Genomic DNA, 15,493 nt, shown 5'->3' with positions numbered 1-15,493 from the left:
TTGCATTGTTTAATTCATAAATTTCGGGCGTATTATAGTATCTGAGAGTTGTAGCATCGCGTTTTAGTACCTGAATAGTGTAAATTCGCGTAGTCGTCTGTCATCTGTTTTTGTTTTGAACGGCCAGTGTCGGTTGGTCAGTCAGTGTGCTCCCTGCCGCCGTTGGATAAGCAGCTGCAGCAGCAAGTCGTATACTCCTAGCTCTACCACATAAATTTCGGGCGTATTATAGTATTTCAGAGTTGTAGCATCACGTTTTAGTACTCGAATAGTGTTAAATCGCGTAGTCTCCTTCCGCCGCCGAGCAGTGTGTCAGCAGTGCACAAGTGGCAGCATTACTGCATTTACTAGGCAATCTTGTATTTTAATAACCGCTTCAATTTTGTCGTTTTGTTTGAGCTCTCTGTAGATTAGTTCAGACGTTCTTTGCACAAGTTTTTAGCATGGATAGGGACTGCAACTGCTGTGTTCGGATGCAGGCTGAGTTGGCATCCCTTCGCTCCCAGCTTCAGGCAGTGTTGGCTTCGGTCACACAGCTTGAGGCTGTTGCCAATGGGCATCACTGTGGGGGTCCGGATGGGGGTTTGTCGGGGACGGCCAGCTCGTCCCACGCATCCCCCGATCGGACTACGACTGTGGTTGCCCGGGATACTGCCCGCATTGAGGCTGATCCCTCACCTGTGGTAGAGTGGGAGGTCGTCTCAAGGTGTGGCAGGGGGCGAAAGACATTCCGGAGGGCTGAACGGAAGGCCTCTCCAGTTTGTCTGACGAACCGGTTTCAGGCTCTGTCTCAGGCTGATACTGATCTTCAGCCTGACATGGCTGCTTGTCCTGTTCCAGAGGTTGCCCCTCAGTCTGCAAGATCCGGGCAGTCGCAGAGGGTGGGCTTACTGGTAGTTGGGAGCTCCAACGTGAGGCGCGTAATGGGGCCCCTTAGGGATATGGCAGCAAGGGAGGGGAAGAAAACCAAAGTGCACTCCGTGTGCATACCGGGGGGAGTCATTCCAGATGTGGAAAGGGTCCTTCCGGATGCCATGAAGGGTACAGGGTGCACCCATCTGCAGGTGGTCGCTCATGTCGGCACCAATGATGTGTGTCGCTATGGATCGGAGGAAATCCTCTCTGGCTTCCGGCGGCTATCTGATTTGGTGAAGACTGCCAGTCTCGCTAGCGGGATGAAAGCAGAGCTCACCATCTGCAGCATCGTCGACAGGACTGACTGCGGACCTTTGGTACAGAGCCGAGTGGAGGGTCTGAATCAGAGGCTGAGACGGTTCTGCGACAATGTGGGCTGCAGATTCCTCGACTTGCGCCATAGGGTGGTGGGGTTTCGGGTTCCGCTGGATAGGTCAGGAGTCCACTACACGCAACAAGCGGCTACACGGGTAGCAGGGGTTGTGTGGCGTGGGCTGGGCGGTTTTTTAGGTTAGATGGCCTCGGGCAAGTGCAGAAAGGGCAACAGCCTCAACGGGTGCGGGGCAAAGTCAGGACATGCGGGGACCAAGCAGCAATCGGTATTGTAATTGTAAACTGTCGAAGCTGCGTTGGTAAAGTACCGCAACTTCAAGCGCTGATAGAAAGCACCGAAGCTGAAATCGTTATAGGTACAGAAAGCTGGCTGAAGCCAGAGATAAATTCTGCCGAAATTTTTACAAAGGCACAGACGGTGTTTAGAAAGGATAGATTGCATGCAACCGGTGGTGGAGTGTTCGTCGCTGTTAGTAGTAGTTTATCCTGTAGTGAAGTAGAAGTGGATAGTTCCTGTGAATTATTATGGGTGGAGGTTACACTCAACAACCGAGCTAGGTTAATAATTGGCTCCTTTTACCGACCCCCCGACTCAGCAGCATTAGTGGCAGAACAACTGAGAGAAAATTTGGAATACATTTCACATAAATTTTCTCAGCATGTTATGGTCTTAGGTGGAGATTTCAATTTACCAGATATAGACTGGGACACTCAGATGTTTAGGACGGGTGGTAGGGACAGAGCATCGAGTGACATTATACTGAGTGCACTATCCGAAAATTACCTCGAGCAATTAAACAGAGAACCGACTCGTGGAGATAACATCTTGGACCTACTGATAACAAACAGACCCGAACTTTTCGACTCTGTAAGAGCAGAACAGGGAATCAGTGATCATAAGGCCGTTGCAGCATCCCTGAATATGGAAGTTAATAGGAATATAAAAAAAGGGAGGAAGGTTTATCTGTTTAGCAAGAGTAATAGAAGGCAGATTTCAGACTACCTAACAGATCAAAACGAAAATTTCTGTTCAGACACTGACAATGTTGAGTGTTTATGGAAAAAGTTCAAGGCAATCGTAAAATGCGTTTTAGACAGGTACGTGCCGAGCAAAACTATGAGGGACGGGAAAAACCCACCGTGGTACAACAACAAAGTTAGGAAACTACTGCGAAAGCAAAGAGAGCTTCACTCCAAGTTTAAACGCAGCCAAAACCTCTCAGACAAACAGAAGCTAAACGATGTCAAAGTTAGCGTAAGGAGGGCTATGCGTGAAGCGTTCAGTGAATTCGAAAGTAAAATACTAGGTGCCGACTTGACAGAAAATCCTAGGAAGTTCTGGTCTTACGTTAAATCAGTAAGTGGCTCGAAACATCATGTCCAGACACTCCGGGATGATGATGGCATTGAAACAGAGGATGACAAGCGTAAAGCTGAAATACTAAACACCTTTTTCCAAAGCTGTTTCACAGAGGAAGACCGCACTGCAGTTCCTTCTCTAAATCCTCGCACCAACGAAAAAATGGCTGACATTGAAATAAGTGTCCAAGGAATAGAAAAGCAACTGGAATCACTCAACAGAGGAAAGTCCACTGGACCTGACGGGATACCAATTCGATTCTACACAGAGTACGCGAAAGAACTTGCCCCCCTTCTAACAGCCGTGTACCGCAAGTCTCTAGAGGAACGGAAGGTTCCAAATGATTGGAAAAGAGCACAGGTAGTCCCAGTCTTCAAGAAGGGTCGTCGAACAGATGCGCAAAACTATAGACCTATCTCTCTGACGTCGATCTGTTGTAGAATTTTAGAACATGTCTTTTGCTCGAGTATCATGTCGTTTTTGGAAACTCAGAATCTACTATGTAGGAATCAACATGGATTCCGGAAACAGCGATCGTGTGAAACCCAACTCGCTTTATTTGTTCATGAGACCCAGAAAATATTAGATATAGGCTCCCAGGTAGATGCCATTTTCCTTGACTTCCGGAAGGCGTTCGATACAGTTCCGCACTGTCGCCTGATAAACAAAGTAAGAGCCTACGGAATATCAGACCAGCTGTGTGGCTGGATTGAAGAGTTTTTAGCAAACAGAACACAGCATGTTGTTCTCAATGGAGAGACATCTACAGACGTTAAAGTAACCTCTGGCGTGCCACAGGGGAGTGTTATGGGACCATTGCTTTTCACAATATATATAAATGACCTAGTAGATAGTGTCGGAAGTTCCATGCGGCTTTTCGCGGATGATGCTGTAGTATACAGAGAAGTTGCAGCATTAGAAAATTGTAGCGAAATGCAGGAAGATCTGCAGTGGATAGGCACTTGGTGCAGGGAGTGGCAACTGACCCTTAACATAGACAAATGTAATGTATTGCGAATACATAGAAAGAAGGATCCTTTATTGTATGATTATATGATATCGGAACAAACACTGGTAGCAGTTACTTCTGTAAAATATCTGGGAGTATGCGTGCGGAACGATTTGAAGTGGAATGATCATATAAAATTAATTGTTGGTAAGGCGGGTACCAGGTTGAGATTCATTGGGAGAGTCCTTAGAAAATGTAGTCCATCAACAAAGGAGGTGGCTTACAAAACACTCGTTCGACCTATACTTGAGTATTGCTCATCAGTGTGGGATCCGTACCAGATCGGGTTGACGGAGGAGATAGAGAAGATCCAAAGAAGAGCGGCGCGTTTCGTCACAGGGTTATTTGGTAACCGTGATAGCGTTACGGAGATGTTTAACAAACTCAAGTGGCAGACTCTGCAAGAGAGGCGCTCTGCATCGCGGTGTAGCTTGCTCGCCAGGTTTCGAGAGGGTGCGTTTCTGGATGAGGTATCGAATATATTGCTTCCCCCTACTTATACCTCCCGAGGAGATCACGAATGTAAAATTAGAGAGATTAGAGCGCGCACAGAGGCTTTCAGACAGTCGTTCTTCCCGCGAACCATACGCGACTGGAACAGGAAAGGGAGATAATGACAGTGGCGCGTAAAGTGCCCTCCGCCACACACCGTTGGGTGGCTTGCGGAGTATAAATGTAGATGTAGATGTAGATGTGTTAATGTGTCATCAATTAATGCTAAGTCATATTCATTAAGTTCAAACTGTGGTCCTGCTTGAGTATGTGTATTATTCAATTCACTCAACATGTGATCCCAAAAGTTTTGCTTATAACTAGTATCATCTAAGTAGTAGTCCCTATTTGCTTTACATTTATGATTGCTTTTATGTTTCCGTCTCTTTAACCTCCTACTTGCCTGGTTTGTGCCATAATTATTGACCTCAAATTGACAGGCTTTCTACGAGGTGGTTACCTGTTTCCCTGGTTGGAATTGCTGTTGTGAAGGTGGTTACTGTTTCTCAGTTCTTGATGGTTTTCGTGCCTGTTGTAACTATTGTCTTGGTTACCACGCCAGTTATTATTTCTGTGTCTATTATATTGTTGTGACCCCTAATTCCTATTGTGAGTGTTTCTGATGTTTTGATTGTACTGTCTGTCGTCATTCTGCCATGCACGGTCAATTTTATCTACATAACGTAAAAATTCGTCAACACTGTCATCTGGTCCACATACAAGTCCCCACTGAAAACGGTGCAGTAGGCACCATTTCAGTGTGTCAATCTGTATCAGTTCGTCCAAAGGTTTGCTCAAATGTGAATATGTCCCTAATTGTTTTTCACAAAATTCTCGCATGCTAATTGCAAGACCTGTGTGATATTTGCTACCGTTAAGAAATTAAGATTTTATTCTTGCCTGTTTGTTTTCCGACCAAAACTTTGCCAAGAATTGGCGTTCAAAATCGGCAAAAGACATGGTATTTGTATTAATGTTTTGGTACGCCCATGTAAGGGCTTCACCATCCAAAAAAGTTTCGCAAATTTAACTTTAGCAGACTCTGGCATGTTAGGTTGGAAACTATCTTTGCATTGATGCACAAAGTCAACTGGATGCAATTTTGCATCACCTGGGTAACATTTTAAAGTAACATTGTTACAACTATGCACATACATCAGGTTTGAATCAAAATTGGGCTTCATATTATTTTGCAGCTTTGAAACTTCAGAGCTGAGTGTTTGCAATTCTATTGTTACACTTTCTACTTTCTCGTCAATACGAGATATCTTATCACAAACAACTTCAGATTTAATTTCAATCTTTCCCCTACGAACTCTTTTTCTGAAACAAAGAGTTCCTGCAACATTTTGACTCGTCTTTTCGGTTCACTAATTCATTTAAAAATACTACTTCCAAGAATCATAAAAGAAGGTTGTATACCTGGAAGAATCCTGGAGATACTAAAAGGTATCAGATAGATTATATAATGGTAAGACAGAGATTTAGGAATCAGGTTTTAAATTGTAAGACATTTCCAGGGGCAGATGTGGATTCTGACCACAATCTATTGGTTATGAACTGCAGATTGAAACTGAAGAAACTGCAAAAAGGTGGGAATTTAAGGAGATGGGACCTGGATAAACTGAAAGAACCAGAGGTTGTAGAGAGTTTCAGGGAGAGCATAAGGGAACAATTGACAGGAATGGGGGAAAGAAATACAGTAGAAGAAGAATGGGTAGCTCTGAGGGATGAAGTAGTGAAGGCAGCAGAGGATCAAGTAGGTAAAAAGACGAGGGCTAATAGAAATCCTTGGGTAACAGAAGAAATACTGAATTTAATTGATGAAAGGAGAAAATATAAAAATGCAGTAAATGAAGCAGGCAAAAAGGAATACAAACGTCTCAAAAACGAGATCAACAGGAAGTGCAAAATGGCTAAGCAGGGATGGCTAGAGGACAAATGTAAGGATGTAGAGGCGTATCTCACTAGGGGTAAGATAGATACTGCCTACAGGAAAATTAAAGAGACCTTTGGAGAGAAGAGAACCACTTGTATGAATATCAAGAGCTCAGATGGCAACCCAGTTCTAAGCAAAGAAGGGAAGGCAGAAAGGTGGAAGGAGTATATAGAGGGTTTATACAAGGGCGATGTACTTGAGGACAATATTATGGAAATGGAAGAGGATGTAGATGAAGACGAAATGGGAGATAAGATACTGCGTGAAGAGTTTGACAGAGCTCTGAAAGACCTGAGTCGAAACAAGGCCCCGGGAGTAGACAACATTCCATTTGAACTACTGATGGCCTCGGGAGAGCCAGTCATGACAAAACTCTACCATCTGGTGAGCACGATGTATGAGACAGGCGAAATACCCTCTGACTTCAAGAAGAATATAATAATTCCAATCCCAAAGAAAGCAGGTGTTGACAGATGTGAAAATTACCGAACTATCAGTTTAATAAGTCACAGCTGCAAAATACTAACGCGAATTCTTTACAGACGAATGGAAAAACTGGTAGAAGCCGACCTCGGGGAAGATCAGTTTGGATTCCGTAGAAATGTTGGAACACGTGAGGCAATACTGACCTTACGACTTATCTTAGAAGAAAGATTAAGAAAATGCAAACCTACGTTTCTAGCATTTGTAGACTTAGAGAAAGCTTTTGACAATGTTAACTGGAATACTCTCTTTCAAATTCTGAAGGTGGCAGGGGTGAAATACAGGGAGCGAAAGGCTATTTACAGTTTGTACAGAAACCAAATGGCAGTTATAAGAGTCGAGGGGCATGAAAGGGAAGCAGTGGATGGGAAGGGGGTGAGACAGGATTGTAACCTCTCCCCGATGTTATTCAATCTGTATATTGAGCAAGCAGTAAAGGAAACAAAAGAAAAATTCGGAGTAGGTATTAAAATTCATGGAGAAGAAGTAAAAACTTTGAGGTTCGCCGATGACATTGTAATTCTGTCAGAGACAGCAAAGGACTTGGAAGAGCAGTTGAACGGAATGGACAGTGTCTTGAAAGGAGGATATAAGATGAACATCAACAAAAGCAAAACGAGGATAATGGAATGTAGTCAAATTAAGTCGGGTGATGCTGAGGGAATTAGATTAGGAAATGAGACACTTAAAGTAGTAAAGGAGTTTTGCTATTTAGGGAGTAAAATAACCGATGATGGTCGAAGTAGAGAGGATATAAAATGTAGACTGGCAATGGCAAGGAAAGCGTTTCTCAAGAAGAGGAATTTGTTAACATCGAGTATAGATTTAAGTGTCAGGAAGTCGTTTCTGAAAGTATTTGTATGGAGTGTAGCCATGTATGGAAGTGAAACATGGACGATAACTAGTTTGGACAAGAAGAGAATAGAAGCTTTCGAAATGTGGTGCTACAGAAGAATGCTGAAGATAAGGTGGGTAGATCACGTAACTAATGAGGAGGTATTGAATAGGATTGGGGAGAAGAGAAGTTTGTGGCACAACTTGACTAGAAGAAGGGATCGGTTGGTAGGACATGTTTTGAGGCATCAAGGGATCACAAATTTAGCATTGGAGGGCAGTGTGGAGGGTAAAAATCGTAGAGGGAGACCAAGAGATGAATACACTAAGCAGATTCAGAAGGATGTAGGTTGCAGTAGATACTGGGAGATGAAGAAGCTTGCACAGGATAGAGTAGCATGGAGAGCTGCATCAAACCAGTCTCAGGACTGAAGACCACAACAACAACAACTTCCATGTTTTTGACATGTTCATTAACTAATTCAATGCTTTTGTTTGTTTCTTTAAATTCGGATATTGTGAAAGCCTCCAAACAGTCAACTTTGGTTTCTACCCTTTCTATGTCACATGGAACAATTTGTACTTTGTTATTTGTTGCATTGATTTCTTCTCTCAATGATTTCAAATTTTGGTCCAGTTTTTCTGTGACCTCTTTAATGTTGCTACCTAATTGGTTATTTTGAGTTACCAATTGTTCTAGTTTATTGTTCAACAATTGAGATATCTGATCAATTAAATTCGGTTCCTGATTTGCTCCTGAAAAACCATGAAAAGGCGTACAACTACTGCTCGCAGAATTTGCTTCACTGTTTAAGTGTACATTTGGGGTTGAAGCATGAAATTGACGGCCTGACCGCGTGGCCATGCCTATTCGATTTAACTGAGTTTCGCTCATTTTCATCAAAATCGCTAAACACTTGACAAAACACTTTCCTGCCTATCAAGTGAAATTGTCACACGCACACAATGAAACAAAAGCAGAAAATTGTAGGACACTGTCTGCGACTTAAATAAAAACAATTAAAAGGGGTACTTACCTGATTCATTCGCGATGTTATTCCAGAATTTCACTTTTGCTCCTGGCGACATCCGTGGCACAGTCTGCAACGTACAAGATTATGGTTCCTGCCTCTTGTACATGGAATTCTTGCGAGTCGTCCTCTGCACAGTCTTCCACTTGATCCCAGCTACTCCACCACGTTGAGATGTTTGTATTTTCCCACCTCCGCATTGCAAATGTTTTGAGTGAAATGTGCAGTCAATGCACTGTTGTTTTCATGACAATTCTACCAAAATTGAGAGTTGTTTAGTTCACGGGGTTTTGTATAATTCCTGGATTCATGTCTCGGTGCTGTGCAGCCTATAAAAAGGATTGTGGAAGACTCCCAAATAAATTCCAAAGTACAGTGCAGTTTTAATACCAATATATTTCCAGGACTCTGGTGTCTGAGCCTGGTGAACTGTACGGTCTACATCACATATACCCAAAGTTGACATCAAATGACACAGAGTTAACAACAATCAACAAACGAGTGAGCCTACAATACATTTGCTCGCAACCCTAGCCAAAAAAGAGTGCCCCAAGGCGCCTGCGTGACCTCTATTTATACTTTTGTTAACAATTACCTACAATGAAAATTACAATTTTATGTAAATTCACAATTAAAAGTTAAACCGAATATGAGCTACACATTGCTAAAAAATTTACAATCACAGTGCTGAACAAGGGGAACCTATTTTCAACTTAGTTACTAGTTAATATAACATGTTCTGACTAATTATGTTACAGGTAACAATTACATTTCTAAATTTGTTTATATCAAATCAACTAGTGCCTGAATTTTAGTGCTAACATATATCGGAGATTCAATTAACATCCTTTATTTATATGTTCTATTTAACTTGCTATAGTAATTTTATAATGATAGGTTTACTGGTACATCTTGACCATGTGCTACATTTCTTTCGATTAGTTACAGTATTAATTTCACATTTATATTGTGTTTTTCACACAAGAACAATGTTAATCAGCAAAGCATCGTTTTAGAATTATATGTATACTGAAATAGTGGCTATTTTTGTATGTAATTTGGAAACAGGTCACTTTACAATTGGACAATTAGGACTGGTGTTTATCTTTAATGCTCTCTGAGGGGTTCTGATAGGTAGCAATGAGATACAGTAATATTTCAAAATGTCTTGAGTCAAATTAATCATATGATAACTTCCATTTCCTAGGTTCATTAACAAGAATAAAATTTAGAATCTCTCTGTTATGTTGTAATCTCGATTTCATGTTGTGTTATGATCTTCAGTGCATAGACTGATTTTTTGCAGCTCTCCATGCTACTCGATCCAGTGGAAGAATCTTCATGTCCAAACATTTACTACACCTTACATCCTTCCAAATCTGCTTACTGTATTCATCACTTGGTCTCCTTCTACAATTTTTATCCCCCACACTTCTCTCCAATACTAAATGTATCCTATCAACCAATCTCTTTTGCTAGTCATGCTGCACTACAAAGTTCTTTTCTCACTAGTTCTATTCAGAACCTCTCCTTTAGTTACACACTCTATGCATCAAATCCTCAGCATTCTTCTGTAGCACCACATTTTAACAGCTTCTATTCTCATCTTGTCTAAACTGTTTATTGTCCATGTTTCATTCCATACATGGGTATATTCCATACAAATACTTTCCAAAAAGACAGCCTAACACTTAAATCAATATTCCACTTTGACAAATTTCACTTCTTCAGGAATTCTTTCCTTGTCATTGCCAGTCTACATTTCATACCCTCTTTACTTAGTTCACCATCGACTTGAGTCTTTCAGTACTCTGTCAAATTATTCACATAGTATCATAATGCCCATCTCATCTTCATCTAAAGCTTCTTCCATTTCCGTAATATTGCCCTCAAGTGCATCTCCTTTGTATAGACCCTCTATATACTCTTTCCACCTGTTTGCTTTCCCTTCTTTGCAGGGCTGATTTTCCAACTGAACTCTTGGCAGTCACACAGGTGTTTCTGTTTTCTCCAAAGGTCCCTTTAATTGTCTTTAGGCAGTATCTGTATTTTCCCTAGTGACAATGCTTCTAAATCCTTACACTTATCCTCTACCCATTCCTGCTTAGCCATTTTGCACTTCCTGTCAGTCTCATTTTTTAGACATTTGAGTCCTCTTTCGCCTGCTTCATTTACTGCATTTTTGTATTATGTTCTTTCATGAAATAAATGCAATATATCGTGTGGTATCCACAAATTTCTTCTAGCCCTCATTTTTTACCTACTTAATCCTGTGCTGCCTCCGCTATTTCATAATTCTAAGCTACCGATTCTTCTTCTACTGTATACCTTTCCGCTCTTCTTGTCAATCGTTCTGTAATGCTCCCTTTGACACTCTCGGCAGCCTCTGGTTCTTTCAGTGTATCCAGGTCCTGTCTCCTTAAATACTTATTTGTTTGCGATATCTTCAGTTTTGATCTACTGTTCATAATGAATAAATTGTGGTCACAGTACAACTCTCACAGTTTTCTGGTTACAAGTGTGTTATTATTGGTGGTTGTCAACATAAAGTTACATGTATTACTTTCCATGCTTACACTTTCGATGCATGTTTCTACTTTTAGCTTAACTTTGCTTCTAATATTTCTTCCAAAATATCTGTAAATGTCATCTGAACTTATTTATTTTTTGTCACAGATAATATCACATATTGCAAAGTTAGGTTCACACAAGTTTACTATAGCCAAAAATGGTAGTATATATCTCAGGTAAAGGTTCTTCATTAACAATAGGTTAGACTTAGGAACTGATTCTTTCTACCATATTTTACAAATACAGTTTTTTGCTGTTAATGAGTCACCAATTTGTTCATTTAAACCTCTCAATACCAAGGTGGTGGGGTACCTTATGAAAATATTGTAACCCAGTCATGTTCTTTGTATTTTAATATTTTGAAAAAAAATAGTTTTTAATGGTCTCTCATATCAGATTCGCTAACTGTTTTAAATTTTCGAGTAAAACTTAATCCAAAAAGTTAAGTCTTACTAGTGAGTGTAACTATTTGCATCAAATTTCATATTATAATTTTTCCGTTCAGAACCCACCTTAGGCATTTAAATAGCTCTAAAATGTATCTTGTGAATGAAATTCAATGACAAATAACGAAATTTGTATTCTTAAATTTTTTGTGGTGAACATAAAGTAGCCATCCACTAAATGAAAACATTACAGAAAATGTGTTGAAGCTGCTAAGATTGTGCTAAAAGATATTTTCCGTTTTTGTGCCCTACTTATAAATCATTACCTATTTAAAATACATGTTATTAGTAGAATTTAAACACATTTAATGAAATTTGTTTTATTTCTTAGGATTTTTCAGTGGTGGGCACAGAGTGCCCTCTCCCCCTTTTGTAGTACACATTCTGGAAAATATGTTGGCGTTGTTAGAGTTAAATGGTCGTAAGTGGAACTAATGGCTGATCCTAATTAAGTTTTCAGGTCTAACCTTGATTCATTTAATTGTGATTCTGCTCCTAATAATCGTACATAAACTATTCTTAATGTTTTCTTAGAGTAAAGTTGCTTTGAAATCCCGAGTATACAGTATCTGAATTTGTATTTACATGCCCTCCCACTGCTTCGCTTTCTATGAGACACATGCTGATTTTATTTAAAAGTATTTTGCCACACAAAATGTTACGTTTAATAAATTTTATACACTTATCTTGATTCTGCTCCCATAGTTTCTGGTGACAGTCTTCAATTTCCGTTTTATTTACTTTCATTTACCTGTAGTCCATGTATCCATGAAGCTCTGATTTCACAAAAATGTAAATTAGCGTTTCTCCAGTACACAGATTTCATGTCTATTCATAGCACATTGCATGCATATACTGTACTCAAATTTCTTTTGTGTCATATTCTGTAGTAGAAGAACTGTTGGTACTCCAGCCACAACTTTATATTCCTGGCAGCAGACCCTATGTATGAAGCATATTTCTTGTATTTTCCACAACACCACGTTTATTAAACAATGCTTATCCCTGTAGAGGCCTCTCTTTGTTCTCAAGAACCCAAAGTTACTAGACGAGGCACACATTAATATAATTGTACAAACATTGCTTCTGAAGAACTAATGTTCTTCAGCAGTGCAGTCCTGAGTTCAAGAGATCATATATCCCATTAAATAACATGTAGAACAGTTACTTAACTTTTGTGTGCTCTTAGTGTCTGGTACAAACAAAAAATGTTGTTCAATTTCCAGTTCCAAAGTCCTCAATAATTCAGACTGAGTACTACTTTTTTGAAGTTATAGATCTTGGTTTATTCATTATTCCACATTACATTTCACAGATCATTTTCAAATGTTACAGATAAATATTGGATCATCATATTTACAAACATTTTCTGTATCTGTCTCTACTTCATATTTTCAAAGTTAGTCAATCATACTCAACTTAGGACTAAAACCTGACTGGTGACTACACGAGACTAACTAAAGCGAGATTGATGAAATTGATGTGAAATGAACATAATATAAGACATATAATTCTTTTCTGAATAGACTGGTAAATGTCATGAGTCAAATTAACCATATCATAACTTCCATTTTGTAGGTTATGTAACAAAATTAAGTTAAGTAGTATCTTCTAGAACTAAGTTTTTATGTCAAGATTCTTGATAGGAATACTAAACAAAAAATTCTACAAAATTTGTAAAAATAAAATTTAGAAACTAATCTTCATTAAATATCTACAGAAAATAAGCAAAAAATATAAGTCACAACATATGATCCACCTGCATTCAAAAGTTAGTGATAAAATTAGCAAAACTGATGTAGTGTTAGTTTCAGAATATTTGTCATTGTTTGTCTTTCACCTAATTTTTATACTGTAAGACTGAAGTTTCAAGTTACATTGGCATTCAAATAAAAAATTATAATTATGTAAAAATTGTGGCAAACTGCCAGAAGAATTAATAAAAATTTGCAAACACAAATTACAGAGTTAATGTATTAAAACCAATGTACATCTGGCTAAATCTAGATGATACTGAATAGATGGTTACTCGGGTAGAAGTTCCAGTAGGACTTAATTCATTTTAATGGGTCACACAGTTTATGTGAATTTTCTGCCAGCGGATTTTAGGCACAGATGTGGAACTTGATAGCATGCTGGATATATGACACTTGGGCCAAATCAGGCAAATTTGGTGTCCAAGACATAAATGTCTCATCCTCAAACCATTGTGGCATTACTCTGGCCTTGTGACAGGATATATATTATGTTGTAATATGCCTTCACTGTTGAGGAATACTTCAAACATGAAGAGAAGCAGATGATCTCCAACAATCATGAGGTAGTCTAACGCTGTCAAGGTGTCTTCAATTACTAACAAAGGTCCCATGAATGTCCAGGTAAATTTCCCCCACAGCATAATACTGCCCCATCATCCTGCTTCCAGGGCATCTATATGTTTCAAGCAGCATTTTCTATGACGGATCACCTACTTGTGCACAAGAATCAACCTTGCATAGAAACAAATGCGATTCATCTGGCCAGATGACATGTTTCTATTGATCCACCTTTCAATCTTGATGATCCTGTTCACACTGCAATTGTAATTGTAATTAACAATGTGCACTGAATGACATATTCTGAAATATCTGAGCCTGTGCCAGCATCATATCTTTTACAGATTACAACATATCCCTACTGACATAGTGGGAAAACCTCTAACCACCGACCTTTGTTTCTCTAGTGGTGTCTAGAAATCCAGCATCATGTCAAATACATGTTGGTCCACTGTTCTTCAGCCTGTTTCCATAGATGCTCACAACAGTAGCACATGAACCAACAGCTGGCTTAAACATTTCTGAGATGCTCGTTCCTAGGCTCCAGCCCATGACAATATGCCGTTTGTCTGCAATGCTGAAGGCAGTAAATTTCCACAATTGTGGCCCATATCATTGCTGGAATGAATCCACATTCGTTTCTACTCTCTATAATAGAGCTCGCCAGGTGCTATTGTAAAATTTAGTCTAACATGGAAGTAGTAAAAACTGTTCTTGGTGTCTGGGTACTAGTATTCTGTACAAAAGTGTCTTATCTGGTGGCAATGGAAAAGGTTTCTAACTATATTAAGCATTACTTTTAATATTCTGAATGTTTGTATTTGATAGGTGTGGCAGGTTCATACATAAGCAAAATATAAATAAGTTTTTATAAACAACTATGGAATTCTAGCATTCCAGATAGATCACAAAACGTGCACATGTATTTTGAATCAATCATAGTTTGTTTGCTTAAGTATTTCATTGATTGTGACTGATAAATAATTCGCAGTTATAAGTAAGTTCACACAGTAGATTCTTTTGTTACATCAGAATTACATTGCCTTAGAAGGCCATTCACGTAACCACATTCACAATAAGAGTCAGAAACTTTATCATGAAGTAGTGTGCACTTTTTATTCTAAGCAAAATTCCGCTTAAAAGCTATGTATTCCGAATAAGCTATCACAGTGGTGAGCTCTATGGAAGAAGTAAGATCTAACAATGAAGTGGGGCTTGTAAAATGGCAGGTATGCGTTTAAAATTTTCTAGTAGTCAGTGAGTAGAACGAAAATGCTTACACCTATGTCTGAATTACATGTGCGACCATAGCTGTCGCAAAATAAATAATGGGAACAGCATAAAAATGACTCAAAATAAAATATGTTGTATATATTTTCCTTACTGTGTCACATACCAGCAGGGTCACCACGTGGCATTCACTCTCATGATGGGCAGCAAAGAGAAGCTCCTCCAGAAAAGTGTGCTAAGATTATTTATATTTTATGTGGCTTGCTTATTGTTAGGTTTGTAACAAAAACAACTTAATGTAATTACATTGGGTTATTGTCAGAATCACACTCATGATGAATCACAGATCTAATACAGGAAAAGTTTTAGTGGTCCAGATTCATTACCTAATGAGACATTTTTTATAGTGAAGTTGACTGATGCTGAATATACAATAGATAACAATTTTTGTATGAAATACAAATTGCATCTATACTTGTATGCAAATACAAGTCATTGTTTAAGATTGTTAAAAATTGTGAAATATTCTTGACCA

Source organism: Schistocerca cancellata, chromosome 5 (assembly GCF_023864275.1).
Source record: "Schistocerca cancellata isolate TAMUIC-IGC-003103 chromosome 5, iqSchCanc2.1, whole genome shotgun sequence".
Lineage (NCBI taxonomy): Eukaryota > Metazoa > Arthropoda > Insecta > Orthoptera > Acrididae > Schistocerca > Schistocerca cancellata.
The sequence above is the reverse complement of the archived record's forward strand: the minus strand, read 5'-3'. Positions refer to the sequence as shown.